Source organism: Silurus meridionalis, chromosome 23, assembly GCF_014805685.1.
Source record: "Silurus meridionalis isolate SWU-2019-XX chromosome 23, ASM1480568v1, whole genome shotgun sequence".
NCBI classification, from domain to species: domain Eukaryota; kingdom Metazoa; phylum Chordata; class Actinopteri; order Siluriformes; family Siluridae; genus Silurus; species Silurus meridionalis.
In genome coordinates this window covers 2,681,755-2,699,153 of record NC_060906.1, presented here as the reverse complement: position 1 = coordinate 2,699,153, position 17,399 = coordinate 2,681,755, and the positions used below count along the sequence as shown (strand labels likewise).

The 17,399-nt window shown below is 40.8% G+C and overlaps 2 protein-coding genes across 2 annotated transcripts in view; one reads left to right on the top strand and one right to left on the bottom strand.

The window, feature by feature from the left end:
• Nucleotides 1-17,399, bottom strand: part of LOC124377340 (ribonuclease inhibitor-like) — a 351,047-nt gene that overhangs the window by 32,309 nt on the left and 301,339 nt on the right. The window lies entirely within an intron of this gene.
• Nucleotides 1-17,399, top strand: part of LOC124376841 (NACHT, LRR and PYD domains-containing protein 14-like) — a 216,556-nt gene that overhangs the window by 59,007 nt on the left and 140,150 nt on the right. The gene's annotated exons all lie outside the window — the stretch shown is intronic.

Genomic DNA, 17,399 nt, shown 5'->3' with positions numbered 1-17,399 from the left:
GTCTAGACGAGGACTTCCATCAGTGTCTGTGACTGGTTCTCACACCAACACTGCAGGAACGAGGGAGAACACACAGGATGTGTAATGTGTAGAAACTAAGAGAGTGAAGTGTGTGTCATTGTGTATCTGCAGGTTGTATGATTGTGAAGTATCAGATGAAGGCTGTTCTGCTCTCGCTTCAGCTCTGAGATCAAACCCCTCACACCTGAGAAAACTGTATCTGTCTGGGAATAAAGTAGGAGACTCAGGAGTGAAGTGTCTCTCTGCTGTACTGGAGAATCCTCACTGTAAACTGGAGATACTGAGGTAAGATCATCTCTCTGAGAGTCACATGACCTGCTCCTCAGTAACACACATTCTCTAATAGTGAGACTGAAGCAGAGCTGCCTCGTCAAATTCACATTTATATCAACACTTTTGTACATTTATTAGATATTAGAAATTAAAATAATACAAAAGTCAATAAAAAGTCATGATAATAAAAGATCAAAATTAAATTAACACTCATTTGAACTAACAAACAAAATAAAACTATAAACTTCCTCCTCAGAACATTGATGCAGGTTCAGCATCAATGTTCTGAGGAGGAAGTTTATAGTTTTATCTTTTATTATCATGACTTTTTATTGACTTTTGTATTATTTTAATTTCTAATCTCTAATAAATGTACAAAAGTGTTGATATAAATGTGAATGTGACGAGGCAGAATAATGAAGAAAGAGAAGATGATCTAATTTCTAACAAGCTACAAAAATCCCTCAGTGTAGAATTGAGCTGTTGTGACTTTTATTGCAGCTCAAAAGTCCAATTAAACCTGCAGCATTAAATCTGTATTTCAGTAGATTAACACCTGAAAATACTGTCTGGAGTTGAAGAACCAACAGCTTCTTTTATTCCACATTCAAATTTTAAACATCTCACTTTAAGTGTAATGGTCAGTGATGTGAATGGTAAAGTTAGGGAAGAGAGTGAAAAGACCAGTAAGGGAAGTGAAGAAGGAGATCAGGTGGTGTCTGTGGGAGCTGAGGGAGTTCAGGCTTGTGAGATGGAAGAAACATCTTCATTAAAAACTCTCAACAGCAATCAGACACGGTGAACAACCTGAAAAAGAGACTAACAAGGGGAAATCTACAGAGTCATCGTGTTTCCTCTCCTGTTTTCCTCTCTATTAGCTCTCTATTATCTCTCTCTCTTTCTCATGGAGATTCTGCAGGTGGGATCCCTGAGCGTAAATGAGATAAAGGACAGAAAAAAAAGAGAAATACTTCAGAAAGTAAAGGCTTAAAGAAACTGAGTATAATCTTCCTGCAGGAGACACATAGTGACGAGGGCAATGAGGTGGATTGGGGCTTGAGGAGGAAAAATCTTGAGTCATGGATCTAATATTAGTGCTGGAGTCGCCTTTCTGTTCTCACCTAATGTTAAGCACAAATCTTCTCCCAGGATGAGGTAGAAGCAGGTAGACTCTCATAATGATAGCTGAAATCAACCACTTCAATGTTTTGTTTGTAAATATCTCTGCTCCTAACACAGGGTCAGAGAGGGTGAAGCTTTTCTCTAAGTTAGAGAACGTTAGAGAAGAAAACACCAGTAGAGGGACTTTATTCTTCTGGGGGGAGACCACATGCTGAATCAGCAAGAGTAAGAACTAAATCCCTGAACTTCTCAGACAGATGGAGAGAAAACAACCCACAAACACGCCAGTACACGTGGGTGAACTTCCACACAGGCAGGGTTTCTGCTGCACGTTTAGACATGTTCTACATATCACACACACCATGAGAAACATGGTCACACACTCTGATCTTCTCCTACACCACTTTCAGACCATAAACTAATCCCAGTCCAGTGCACACTAATAACAAGAACACAGAAGTTCCTACTGGCATTTCAGTCCTAAACTTTACAGGAAAAAACATTGTGTGAAAACTTCAAACACTTTTGGAAAGAATGGAAAAAAGAGAAGAAGAGGTTTGAATGTGTTGAATCTATGAGTCAGTGGTGAGAGATCGGGAAAGTGCATGTAAAGTGTATTGAGGTTTAAAGCACTTCTGGACGTCGCCACACATGGAAATGTAAACACTTTGTTTATGGCCCGAAATATACAAAGAGCAGGAAAGATACTCAGCTACTACTGAACTTTTATTTGGGGAAGTGAAATGATCATATGATTGTGTAGAAAAGGAAGTGAAATGGAAAAGAATGAACTGAATTGATCCTGTTTTAGGGTTTCATACAAACACGAGCAAAAATCCAGTTTGTATATCAGGAGATGTTCAGGAACATGGAAACTTTTCAGTACAAATGGGGAATAAATAAATGTATTTGTGATGTTGATCAGGACGGCTTTCTGCAACTTAAAGTTTCAATTCAATCAAATGTCAAATGTCTCCCCCCAAACCTAACCCCCCACCCTCTCTCTCTCTCTCTCTCTCTGCTGCAGGTTATATAATTGTAGAGTATCAGATGAAGGCTGTGCTTCTCTCGCTTCAGCTCTGAGATCAAACCCCTCACACATGAGAGATCTGGATCTTTCTGGGAATAAAGTAGGAGACTCAGGAGTAAAGTTTCTCTCTGATCTAAAGGATAATAAAGGTTACAAACTACAGACACTGAAGTGAGTAATAATCTGTTTTATATAAACACTGAAACTGATGTAATGATTAATGTTATTTACTACATTAGTGTTATTTACTAAACCCAGCCATTAGGGAGGCACAAGCCAGTGCACTCCCCAAGCCTGGCTAAATGAGGAGGGTTGTATTAGGAAAGGCATCCAGCATAAAAGCTGGAAGTTGAAGGGATGATGATAAATGTCATCAGTGCCTATGCTCCACAAGTTGGCTGTGAGATGGAGGAAAAGGAAAGATTCTGGAGTGAATTAGATGAAGTGGTAGATGGTGTACCTAGGAAAGAACGATTGGTGATTGGGGCAGACTTTAATGGGCATGTAGGTGAAGGGAACAGAGGTGATGAGGAGGTGATGGGTAGGTATGGTTTTAAGGAGAGGAATGTGGAAGGGCAGATGGTGGTAGATTTTGCTAAAAGGATGGAAATGGCAGTGGTGCACACTTATTTTAAGAAGAAGGAGGATCATAGGGTAACGTATAAGAGTAGAGGAAGGTGCACACAGATGGACTATGTTCTGTGCAGGAGATGCAACCTAAAGGAGATTGGAGACTGTAAGGTGTTGGCAGGGGACAGTGTGGCTAGACAGCATCGGATGGTGGTCTGTAGGATGGTTTTGGAGGCGAAGAAGAAGAGGAGGAAAGTGAGGACTGAAAGAAGAATAAGATGGTGGAATCTGAAGGAGGAAGAGTGTAGCATGAGGTTCAGGAAGAGGTCTGACAGGGGCTCGGTGTTGGATGATTGGGAAACTACTGCAGGAGTGATGAGGAGGCAGCTAGAAAAGTACTGTGTAACATCTGGAAATAGAAAGCAAGACAAGGAGACGTGGTGGTGGAATAAGGAAGTACAGGAGAGCATAAGGAGAAAGAGGTTGGCAAAACAGAAGTGGGATCGACAGACTGATGAGAAAAGTATGCGAGTACGAGGAGATGCGGCAGCAGGTAAAGAGGATGTGGCGAAAGCCAAGGAAAAGGCATATGAGAAGATGTTGGACACTAAGGGAGGAGAAAAGGATTTGTTCCGATTGGCCAGGCAGAGGGACGGATGTGCTGCAAATTAGAGCAATAAAGGATGGAGATGGAAATGTGTTGACTAGTGAGGAGAGTGTGTTGAGAAGATGGAGGGAGTATTTTAAGCAGCTGATGAATGAGGAAAATCAGAGAGAAGGTTGGATGATGTGGATTTGGAGAAGCAGGAAGTGGATAGGATTAGTAAGGAGAAAGTGAGAGCAGCGATAAAGAGGATGAAGAGTGGAAAGTCGGCTGGACCAGATGACATAACTGTAGAAGCGTGGAGATGTTTAGGAGAGATGCAGTGGAGTTTTTAACGAGATTGTTTAACAAGATTCTGAAAGGTGAGAGGATGCCTGAGGAATGGAGAAGGAGTGTGCTGGTATAGATCTTTAAGCATAAGGGAGATGTGCAGACCTGCAATAACTACAGGGGCATAAAGTTGATCAGTCACACCATGAAGTTATGGGAAAGAGTAGTGAAAGCCAGGCTGAGAGAAGAGGTGACCATCTGTGAAGTGTGCAGTAGGAACGACGGACTGGTTCAGGGTGAAGGTTGGACTGCATCAAGGATCCGCCCTGAGCCCTTTCCTGTTTGCAGTGGTGATGGACAAGTTGACGGACAAGGTCAGACAGGAGTCTCCCTGGCCTATGATGTTTGCGGATGATACTGTGATATGTGGTAAGAGTAGGGAGCAGGTTGGGAAGAGTCTGGAGAAGTGGAGGTACAAGCTGGAGAGAAGGGGAATGAAAGTCAGTAGGGGTAAGACAAAGTACATGTGTGTGAATGAAAGGAAGGGCAGTGGAGTGATGCGGTTGCAAGGAGAAGAGGTGGAGAAGGTGGAGGAGTTCAGTTAACTGGGGTCAACAGTGCAAAGTAATGGAGAGTGTGTTGGAGAAGTGAAGAAAAGAGTGCAGGCAGGGTGGAGTGGGTGGAGAAGAGTGACAGGAGTGATTTGTGATAGTAGGGTATCTGCAAGAATGAAAGGGAAAGTTTATAGGACTGTGGTGAGACCTGAGATGTTGTATGGATTGGAGACGGTGACATTGAGTAAAAGACAGGAGGCGGAGCCAGAGGTAGCAGAACTGAAGATGTTAAGGTTTTCGTTGGGAGTGACGAGGATGGACAGGATTAGAAACAAGTTTATTAGAGGGACAGCGCATGTAGGATGTTTTGGTGATAAGGTGAGGGAGGCGAGATTGAGATGGTTTGGACATGTGCAGAGGAGGGACATGAATTATACTGGTAGAAGAATGCTGAGGATGGAGCCACCAGGAAGGAGGAAAGAGGAAAGCCAAGGAGGAGGTTCATGGATGTGGTGAGGAGACATGCAGGTAGTTGGTGTGAAAGAGGCAGATGTAGAGGACAGGGTGGTATGGCGACAGATGATCTGCTGTGGCGACCCCTAATGGGAGCAGCCGAAGAAGAAGAACAAGAAGAAGTGTTATTTACTACATTAGCATTATTTATTAGATCATCTTTTATTGCCACAAATATTGGATTTCCTATAAGCAGCTGGTTTCCTCACTCGGACAGTGCTTTTATCGCTCCACCTCCACACTGTGTCTTCTATCATTCATGTAAAATTCCCCTCAGCTTGTTCTTAAAGTCTGCACTTTAAAATCCATGTAGAACAAGAGAGAAGCTCCACAGCAGTGATCTTTATTAAAAGCAGTAAAAACTCTACAGTCTGGGATTGGAGAAGTGCAGTGATGTGATGCAAATATCTGCTCATGTTCCTCTTCCATCTTCTGCACCTTCTCATCTGTTCTCAATGTGTTCTACCAAAAATATTATATAAGCATGAAGAAATGTTGAAGGACAAATGATACACTGGGATCAAATCCTGGTTTCCTTGAAGCAGAGATAATTACCTGCTGCTGATCATCAAACACCACCTTCTAGTTTTCTGTTACTGATTCATTTCTTTCTCTTCTAGATTTTAATGGTGATTAACAAGTGTGTGAAGACTCCAGTGTTCCTGCATTTCTGCAAACCGAGAACACGTTTATCTACAGGATCTGAGGAGTTGATGTGAAAAAGCCCAGAGCAGAAGGAGTCCAAATCACATTATTAAATACTAACTAAAGGACAAAGTAATACGAGTTTCTATCTTTATGCTACAGGATCAGACCCAATCCATTCTTTATTTTCTCTCTGATCCGATCTCGATTTCTAACTAGTATCAGGTGATCAACCCAGTATCGGATTAGTGCCATCTTTAGTGCCTGCATACACACACACACACACACACACACACACACACACACACACACACACACACACACACACACCTGGATGTATATAATATGTATATGGTGTATTATATAATATTTCCTACATTTCCTATTTCTTTCTTTCTACACCACATTTTGGGAAATTTCCCCACGAATAAAGTTTTATCTTAAAGTCTTAATATCTTCTATTTTGTTCTTTTTTTATTATTATTCTGCACAGTCTATTCCTCCTTCTCACACATTGTTCTCTCTTTATCCTTGTTGTTACTAAAATTGTACACTGGTGTGGGATCCTTCCATTTACTTTTCCCAGGTTCATCCACCATCACATGCCAGCACTCAGACATGAAGGCAATGAAATGTTCCACAGTGTAAACCATAGAAAGCAGAGTTTCAGAGTGACCCTCATTATCAAGTCCACTGTAGGCCACTATTTAATTACTTCCTGTTAGATATGAAGTGTGTTACATTTCAATGTGTGTTTTACGTCACTGTTTTTCCTCCCAACATAGTTTTAGACTGATGGTGTTGTAAGTTTGCAAATTACTTAACCGGTATTGATTTATTCCTTGATGAAGGAACCTTTAGCAGGGTGAGTAGATGAAGACTCAGGTCAGGGTGTTGGAAATCGCAGCTCAGCTTACATCGTCGATTTTTGTAGTAGCAAAATGCTTCCGCCTGCTGGTAATATGAGACATTGCAACACCGGGCGGTACTTTTGGTATTTTTGCTCAGTTTCCACACGGACGGTTTCACTTGTCAGACCTGCGCTTCATGGCATTTAGTGCTGATTTGAGACTTTGCGCATCAGTAAAATAAAATGTATAGTGTTTATTTCTCTGTGGATTTATTTTTTAAAATATCTAACGACTAAAGAAAGTAGGTTGTGAATAAATTTGTGTTGCGTTAAAAGTTTTAATTTCGCTCTTTTTATATTTATATTTAGAAATATGATGTCGTTACAGGATGCAGAAAAACTAGTTGATGCTTTTGTTACTTCTAGATTAGACTACTGTAACGCTTTACTGTCTGGGTGTTGGAGTAAGTGCAGAAATAAGCTTCAGTTAGTTCAGAATGCAGCAAGAGTCCTCACTAGATCTAGGAAATACGACCACATCACCCCTGTTTTAATCATTTACACTGCTCCCAATTACATCTCACACTGATTATAAAATACTACTACTGACGTATAAAACACTTAACGCTCTCACACTGCAGTATCTGAGTGAACTTCTGTACCAGTATGATCCTCCACGCCTACTTAGATCAAAAGGTGCAGGCTATCTGTTGGTTCCTCAAATAATGAAGACTCCAGCAGGGGGCAGATCTTTCTCTTATAAACCCCACAGTTATGGAACAGCCTTCCAACCAGTGTTCGGGACTCGGACACAGTCTCAGTGTTCAAGTCGAGGTTGAAAACATATTTATTCAGTCAAGCCTTTGATCAGTAGATTTTTTCTTAGGTAAAGGAGCAGATCTGAAGGGATCATGGATATAGAATGTTTGGTGAAGTGGGATATTTGTATGCTGTCATCCCCTCACATTCACACGTTCACTCAGGTTTGTTGACGGTGGTGTGGTGGGTCGTCTCTTATCCCAGAGATCCCTCATGTCTGTATTACCTTCTGGTTCTCCCTTTTAGTTATGCTGCCATAGCGAGTCTTGCCGGAGTCCAAACTGCACAGTGACATTAACTTTCATACTCCAATAGGGACACTTAATAATCCATATCCTTCTCTCTCTCTCTCTCTCTCTCTCTCTCTCTCTCTCTCTCTCTCGGTTGAGTTAAACATGCTCCTGGGGCTCCAGTGACCACTGTTCCTGCCCCTTTCCCCTCTGTGCATCTTCACACTTCTGTGCAGCTTGGGACGGTATCTCATCGACACCTTGGGTGGTTCCATGTAATTCCGGAGTAGAACGGGTGCTTTGAGGATGAATTGGACTGTAGTTGGTGTCGGCGGTCTGCTGCACTGACTCGGGAGTGCAGTTTGCTTCTGATCATCATCACTGTACCCCACAACTTTGTATATCTGCTTCAAATGGACATTTGGTGCAACCCAGATGAGGATGGGTTCCCTCTTGAGTCTGGTTCCTCTCATGGTTTCTTCCTTATGCCATCTCGGGGAGTTTTTCCTTGCCACAGTTGCTCATCAGGGACAAACTTACTTACAAAGAACATATTTACATTTAATCACCACATTATCTGTGTAAAGCTGCTTTGAGACAATGTTCATTGTTAAAAGCGCTATACAAATAAAAATGAATTGAATTGAATTGAATTAAATAGAATAATAATCATAAATCAAACCTTAAATTTTTTAATACTTGGTTGCAAATCCTTTACAGTCAATTACAGCCTGAAGTCTGGAACGCATAGACTTCACCAGACGCTGGGTTTCATCCCTGGTGATGCTCTGCCAGGCCCTTCAGTCTGTCTTCAGTTCCTGCTTCTCTTGGAGCATTTTCCCTTTAGTTGTGTTTTCAGCAAGTGAAATGCATGCTTAATCGGATTCAGGTCAGGTGATTGACTTGGCCATTGCATAACATTCCACTTTTTTCTCTTAAAAAACTCTTTGGTTGCTTTTGCAGTATGCTTTTGGTCATTGTCCATCTGCACTGTGAAGCACCGTCCAATGAGTTCTGAAGCATTTGGCTGAATATGAGCAGATAATATTGTCCCAAATACTTAAATTCATTCTGCTGCTTTTGTCAGCAGTCACATTAATAAATACAAGAGAACCAGTTCCATTGGCAGCCATACATGCCCACGCCATGACATTACTACAACTATGCTTCACTGATGAGGTGGTATGCTAAGGATCATGAGCAGTTCCTTTCCTTCTCTTCCAATCACTCTGGTACAAGTTGATCTTGGTCTCATCGGTCCATAGGATGTTGTTCCAGAACTGTGGAGGCTTTTTTAGATGTTGTTTGGCAAACTCTAATCTGGCCTTCCTGTTTTTGAGGCTCACCAATGAGGTGAAGTCTTCTCTTGATTGTTGACAGTGACACACATACACCTACCTCCTGGAGAGTGTTCTTAATCTGGCCAACTGTTGTGAAGGGTGTTTTCTTCACGAGGGAAAGAATTCTTCGGTCATCCACCACAATTGTTTTCCGTGGTCTTCCAGGTCTTTTGGTGTTGCTGAGCTCACCGGTGCGTTAATTTTTTTAAAGAATGTTCCAAACAGTTGTTTTGGCCACGCCTAATGTTTTTGCTATCTCTCTGATGTGTTTTTTTTTTTTTTTCAGCCTAACGATTGCTTGTTTCACTGTTAGTGACGGCTCTTTGGATCTCATCTTGGAGAGTTGACAGCAACAGATTACAGTTGCAAACAGCACACTTAAAATGAACTCTGGACCCTTTTATCTGCTCATTGTAATTGGTGTAATGAGGAATAACACACACCTGGCCATGGAAGAGCTGAGAAGCCAATTGGCCCATTACTTTTGGTCCCTTAAAAGTGGGAAGCACATATGCAAACTGTTGTAATTTCTACACCATTAACCTGATTTGGATGTAAATGCCCTCAAATTAAAGCTGACAGTCTGCAGTTAAAGGACAACTTGTTCTTTTCAAATGGTGGTGTATAGAGCCAAAAATGTTAGAATTGTGTCGATGTCCCAATATTTATGAACCTGACTGTAGATATCCAGAACGCATACAACTTCCGAGTTAGCAGTAAAGCGTACAAATGGAAAAACCTGAACAAGATGAAACCACCACCATGTTTCACCTGCAATCAGCTGTTTTCTCTATCTGAACACAAAAAAATTAAAATACTCCTCGTAACTGTGCTGGGACTGAAGCCAGAAGTAAATACTTGATTGCTACAAATAATATGGCCACAATTTCCAACAGCCACCAGTTACAACATTTAGTACAAAAAATGACAGATTACTTTGATGGATTGATGACAGGATGAATAGAAAAAAGATCTGAGGAAAATAGAAGTCGCTACAGCATCAAACAGGTTTATGATGATGATACTATAAAAGCATTCAGTGTAAATTCACAGTGATCAGTGTTCTAGTTGTTTGTTTATTTGTTTATTGTTAGTTGTTTGTTATTTATTTGGTTATTTGTAAATACTTTTATCTCTTCGCTTTCTCTATAATATCAATGTGGATAACGAGGATTTTTGTGCTCAACAAGACATGCACAACATGAAATAAAAAATTTAATCACAGTGTTCTAGTCTTGTACTTATTTGTTTGGTATTGTTATTTGTTATTTATTTCTTCTTCTTCTTCTTCTTCTTTTGGCTTCTCCCATTAGGGGTCACCACAGCGGATCATCCGTCTCCATCCCCCTGTCCTCTATATCTGCCTCTTTCACACCAACTACCTGCATGTCTTCCTCACCACATCCATGAACCTCCTCCTTGATCTTTCTCTTTTCCTCCTTCCTGGTGGCTCCATCCTCAGCATTCTCCTACTGATATACAATCAATCAAACTTCATTTATAAAGTGCATTACAACCACCAACAGGAGCACAAGGCGCTTTCCAGTAAAGCAAAAACTAAAATTTTAAAATAAAATAAAAAATTTTATTAAAAGTAATATATTAAAAAAAAAAAAATAAATAAATAATTAAGAATATAAAATAAATAAATAAATAAATAAATAAAAATAAATAAAAAATAAGGCACAATGAACATAAAATAGCAGTTGATTCAGGGCTACGCGTTAAAAGCTTGTCTGAATAAATGAGTGGTCTGTAGGATGGTTTTATATACCCCATGTCCCACCCTGTGAACATGTCCAAACCATCTCAATCTCACCTCCCTCACCTTGTATCCAAAACGTCCTACATGCGCTGTTCCTCTAATAAACTCTTTTCTAATGCTGTCCATCGTCACTCCCAACGAACATCTCAACATCTTCAGCTCTGCTACCTCCAGCTCCACCTTCTGTCTTTTACTCAATGTCACTGTATCTAAACCATACATACTCTCCCTTATCACTTCTGCAGTAGTTCCCCAATCATCCAGCACCTCTTCACCACCACCGAGCCCCTGTCTGACCTCCTCCCTGAATCTCACACTACACTCTTTCCTCTTTCACCATCTTATTCTTCTTTCAGTCTTCACTCTTCTCCTCTTCTTCTTCACCTCCAAAACCATCCTACAGACCACCATCCGATGCTGTCTAGCTACACTGTCCCCTGCCATCACCTTCCTGTCTCCAATCTCCTTCAGGTTGCATCTCCTCCATAGAACATAGTCCACCTGTGTGCATCTTCCTCCACTCTTATACGTCACCCTATGATCCTCCTTTTTCTTAAAATAAGTGTTCACCACTGCCATTTAGCAAAATCCATCCTTCTAGCAAAATCCACCACTATCTCTCCTTCCACATTCCTCTCCTTAAAGCCATGTTTTATGCTGGATGTCCTTCATAACACAATCCTCCACATTTATCCGGACTTGAGACCGACACTAAGAGTGAGCTGACTTGTGCAACACTAATGACTGTGTTTTTCATTAAACACTGTAAACACACACACACACACACACACACACACACACACACACACACACACACACACACACACACTACACTTCCACTCTGTAAGTCTATAATGTATTAAAATACTAAAGTTATAAAATTTCTGTGTGATTTATCAGAAGTATTTAGTGTGTGATTTTAGACATTAAGGGATCTCACTGACTCAAAATATCAAGAAAATAAAAAGATAATATTAATTATAAATGTGTTATTTATAATCGAATAATGCATAATTCTCCTTATTGTTCCTAATATTATGCTAAATGGTGTTCTGTATCACTAGATGATATTGTGTAAAAGGTTTGTGAAGATCGATGATCTCTGATCATGTAAAGGTTTTATATGAGAGATTGAAAATCAGGAAGCTCTTGAAGCTGGAATTAAACTTAGAAACACTGAAGTCCATCTCAGCATGTCCTCAAAGCTTTGACCTCGATTGTACTCTTTGGTTCCTGGGAACTGGAGGCCATGTTCAAACAGTTCCTTAAGGTTGTTATTGGTGAGATGGAGCCTGTTACCTTCATTAGCAAACACTTTTCCATCCTCACACACCATCAGCACCAGGGGGTATTCCAGAAAGCAGGTTATGTGACCAACACATTCGCACCCCACATCGTCACATATCGACGCTGTGGATGTTGCGTCCGACGGCGTCCACATCCGACGCCGAGGGTACCCCTTCGCCGCTTTTCAACGTACAGGGACGGAAACCCTTCGCGCCGCTTTTCGCAGATGGACGGGACCCCATTGCGGGTTACGGTTAGGGTTTGGGTTAGGGTTAGGGTTCGAGTTAGGGTCAGGGTTAGGGTTTGGGTTAGGGTTAGGGTTAGGGTTACGGTCATCTTCAGAATTTTATGAAATTTTAAAATTAGTCCTATACACTTATTATGATAGATAATAAATTATTAAGTGTATAGGACAGCGATCTGCATTGAAAAGCGAAGCACAGGGCTCCCATCCATCTATCGTCGGCGGCGAAGGGTTTCCGTCCTGTGCGTCGAAAATCGACGCGAAGAGGGTACCCTCGGCGTCGGATGTGGACGCCGGACGCAACATCCACAGCGTCGATATGTGACGATGTGGGGTGAGAATGCCCTGATGTGACATACCTGGGTATGTTTTAGGGTAAGTTCGTGGATAACCTCAACTTTTGGTTCCAAAAACGGAGGTAACTTTCTGGGTATGTATGTAACCATAGCAACTGACTCTCTGAAGATAACCTGCTCGGGAGCAGGTTATGTTTCAGTGTAACTTTGGTGTGCCATTTTGATGAGGATCCTTTGGACGTAGAAGCACAAATTATACAAGGTTTTTTTCGTCGGGAGAGGGTTATAACACCGCGTATTGATGTGTTTGCATACCCTAATAATTATTTGAAAGAGCGTTATCGTTTCTCAAACGATTCGTTAGTTTATTTAACACGTCTTTTAAAACCGCATATTGCAAATGTGACAAAACGCTTAGCACAGAAAACATTTTTTGTACAGTGTGGGCGATTCAGAGCATGTGGGAAAGGCGACTGTGTGTAAAGCCGGCACACACATATATTTAATACTTAGTCATATTATTTATATCTATACATGTATTCATTATGCGCACACACACTTCATACTTTCATAACTTTCTGTTTCAGGGTTTCCAAATGTAATTGGGTGCACTGATGGCACTCACATTCCTATTAAAGCTCCACCAATAAATGAGGGAGACTGTGTTCATAGGAAATCTATTCATAGTATCAATGTGCAGGTAACAACTTCATTTTTTCCCTTCTTAAAATCATTAAAGTCATTACTTTTTCCACTAACTAGGTAATATGTGAGGCAACTCAAATCATTACCAATGTCGAGGCAAAATGGACAGGATCTGTGCATGATGCCAGAATTTTCCAGACATTTCAGCAGGGTATGTTTTGCTTTATACAATTGTTTTTTCTTTTTACTATATTTGTGTTGTACACTTCAATCATTACAGGACAGTACAATGGTTACTTGCTGGGGGACAGAGGATACCCTTGTCTGCCCTATTTAATGACACCCTACCCTGAACCTGAGCCTGGACCACAGACACGGTTTAACCTGGCTCACAGCCGAACACGGGCCAAGGTGGAGATGACTATAGGGATCCTTAAATCTCGGTTTCGGTGTCTGCGTGGGCTCCGGGTTAGTCCAGAGAGGGCATGCGACATTATAGTGGCTTGTGTTGTGCTTCACAATATTGCCACTATAAGAGGAGAGAGCCACCCTCCTTGTATTGAGGAAGATGGCCCAGAGGAACACCTACAGATTTTAGAGGCCAACAGAGACGGAAGACTTTTGAGAGACAGGATCTGTCAAAATCACTTTTATTAATTTTTTTCACTGGTCTGCCAGGCAGTTTATTTCTATATTTCCTGAAAAACAATAAAATAAAATTCAATAAAATGTTTTTTTATATTGCTTTTTTCACTCACTCACTCACTCACTCACTCACTCACTCACTCACTCACTCACTCACTCACTCACTCACTTTTAACATGCAACAGATTAATATTCAGACAAGTTCTCACCTTAAGGCGATGCTCCAGTAATTCAATTTCCAGTGCTGCTTTTTTAATGAGGAGTCTTTTCTCTTCCATTTGAAGCTGTATACGGTCTATCTCCATGTCACTTTTTCTTATTTGTTTTTGAAGATGGACCTTATACAGCTCCTTTGCTGGCAACTAGGAAGGTGAGAAAAATGTAATGAATGAGGTTGTTTGGTCAGACAATAAAATTTAAATATGGACACCTGGACACAAATTCTTACCCTGCTTAGATTGTGTGCTGAGGTTGAAGGACCCTCATCTGTGGGCAAATCCCTGGGTATGTACTGTGAAAGGACAATGACAGTTTGTTACTCTAATGCAAAAAGAGGCCATACATTATAATGGTATGCATCATACCTCAGTGGATCTACCAGCATTGTCCACTTCTGTAACAGCAGATGTGGTCTCTTCATCGTCATCATCTTCATCCTGCAGGAGAAATATTCAAGTATACATTATCTGGCAAAAAAAAATAAAAATACCTAAAAGCAACTAAAAGTACCCGACAACAAATCACTTACAACTGTGACAGACTGTGTTCTTTCTGGAGGGTCCAATAATACAATACGTCCATCAGTATCTATAAGAACACACAACCCATTAAATTCTCAATATTATCAAAGAAAATAATACATGAAAAGAGTAACATGTCAGAGTAAGATCACAGTAGCCTATACATCATATGCAGTTAAATAAAATAAGCCTACATAAAAATTAATCTTGTTCAAAAAGCCTTTAAGTGAGAGATAGTAATTTATTAGGAAAAAAAAAATGAAAACAAATCATAGAGGTAAACTTACATTTCACCATTTTTTCACCATCACTTGTGGTGCATGATGTGTGTGATGAACTGCCCCCTGGAATGCCAGAAACCACTGGTCGCCCTTTATTAAGGGACAGAGCGAGCTCCTCAGATGGGGTGAGGGGAGGTGGTGGTGGACCCCCGCCAGTTAGACGGGCTTCAGTCTTCTTTCTATTAGCTACATGACAGAATGAATATACTAAATCCTGTTATAATAATAGTTCAGTAATTGTGTAATCAAATATTACCTTTTTGCAGAATGTTTTTGTGTTTCATTTTGACTTGGCTTAAAGTTCTTGTGGCTCCAGAAGGATTACAGCTTATTAAATAAGAAATATACATTATTATTTTAAACTAAAGAAATAAATAGCAGGAAAAGTAAATGCTTTCATAGTGATAACATATTCAAAAGGATGTATAAGTCATACTTCATTATTTTGCATTATAATAAAACCAATACCAAATTTGTAATTTAATACACTCACGCATTTACTCTGTCCGTTATATTTTGCCAAGCAACTCTCTTGCTTTAGCTGATGCAGCTGTATTGCTTCTTTTTTTTTTTAATTATTGGCTTAAACTCCTTATAAGCGTGCATCAAAACCTTCAACTCCGCCTCTGTGAACTCCGCCTCTGTGAACTCCGCCGCTCTCTATTCCGCTTTGAGTTTCCATGGTGACTCATGAAATCGGCGATCCATTGAGAATGTCTTTAGAAATGCACCGTGCACGCGCATTACCTCTGGGTAACCAGTTGGAGGTTGATTAAACTAACTCTTCTCAGGTGTTTTGGAACCGACATACTCATGGTATGCCTGTTTGGGGTAAATCAACCCAGAGGTTATGATTTATCAAATGGTAAGTTAACCAAGCTTTCTGGAATACCCCCCAGTTCATCTTCGAGGGAGTCACAGTAGAACTCCTTAAAAACACCAATCACCTACACGTACATGTGATCTGGGAGGTAGAACTCCTGCCACTCCTCTAATATCTCAGGTTCATTTCTGTATGATGTTTCTGCCAAGGATCCGATGAGTGTGGGTGTGGATGAGTGTGATGGTCAGTGATGAGTGTGTTATGGTCAGTGGTGAGTGTGATGGTCAGTGATGTGAGTGTGATGGTCAGTGATGAGTGTGATGGTCAGTGATGTGAGAGTGATGGTCAGTGATGTGAGTGTGATGGTCAGTGATGAGTGTGATAATCAGTGATGAGTGTGATGGTCAGTGATGAGTGTGATGGTCAGTGATGTGAGTGTGATGGTCAGTGATGTGAGTGTGATGGTCAGTGATGTGAGTGTGATGGTCAGTGATGAGTGTGATGGTCAGTGATGTGAGTGTGATGATCAGTGTTAAGTGTGATGATCAGTGATGTGATTGTGATGGTCAGTGATGAGTGTGATGGTCAGTGATGAGTGTGATGGTCAGTGATGTGAATGTAATGGTCAGTGATGAGTGTGATGGTCAGTGATGTGAGTGTGATGATCAGTGATTATTGTGATGATCAGTGATGTGAATGTGACGGTCAGTGATGAGTGTGATGGTCATGTGATGGTCAGTGATGTGAGTGTAATAGTCAGTGACGAGTGTGATAGTCAGTGATAAATGTGTGATGATCAGTGATGAGTGTGATGATCAATATATTTCCAGTAGATTAACACCTGAAAATACTGTCTGGAGCTGAAGAACCTACAGCTTCTTTTACTCCACATTCAGATTTCAAAGATTTCACTTTACATGTTTCTCCTTTTGGTCAGTGATGTGAGTGTGATGGTCAGTGATGTGAGTGTGATGATCAGTAATGTGAATGAGATGGTCAGTGATGAGTGTGATGGTCAGTGATGTGTGTGATGATCAGTGATGTGTGTGATGGTCAGTGATGTGAGTGTGATGGGCAGTGATGTGAGTGTAATGGTCAGTAATATGAGTGTAATGGTCAGTGATGTGAGTGTGTTGGTCAGTGATGAGTGTGTAATGGTCAGTGGTGAGTGTGATGGTCAGTGATGAGTGTGTAATGGTCCGTGATGTGAGTGTGATGGTCAGTGATGAGTGTGATGGTCAGTGATGTGAGCGTGATGATCAGTGATGTGAGCGTGATGGTCAGTGATGAGTGTGATGGTCAGTGATTAGTGTGATGGTCAGTAATGTGAGTGTGATGATCAGTGTTGAGTGTGATTATCAGTGATGAGTGTGATTATCAGTGATGAGTGTGATGATCAGTGATGTGATTGTGATGGTCAGTAATGGTCAGTGATGTGAATGTGATTGTCAGTGATGTGAGTGTGATGATCAGTGATGTAATTGTGATGGTCAGTGATGAGTGTGATGGTCATGTGATGGTCATGTGATTGTCAGCAATGTGAGTTTGAAAGTCAGTGATGTGTGTTGATCAGTGATGTGATTGTGATGGTCAGTAATGTGAGTTTAATAGTCAGTGATGAGTGTGATGGTCGGTGATGAGTGTGTGATAATCAGTGATGTGTAAAGATCAGTAATGGGAGTGTGATGGTCATTGATGTGAGTGTGATGGTCAGTGATGAGTGTGATAATCAGTGATGTGAGTGTAATGGTCAGTGAAGTGAATGGTAAAGTTAGATAAGAGAGTTAATAAGAAATAAAAAACAGAAAGTGAATCGTAGTCAGCATGATTCG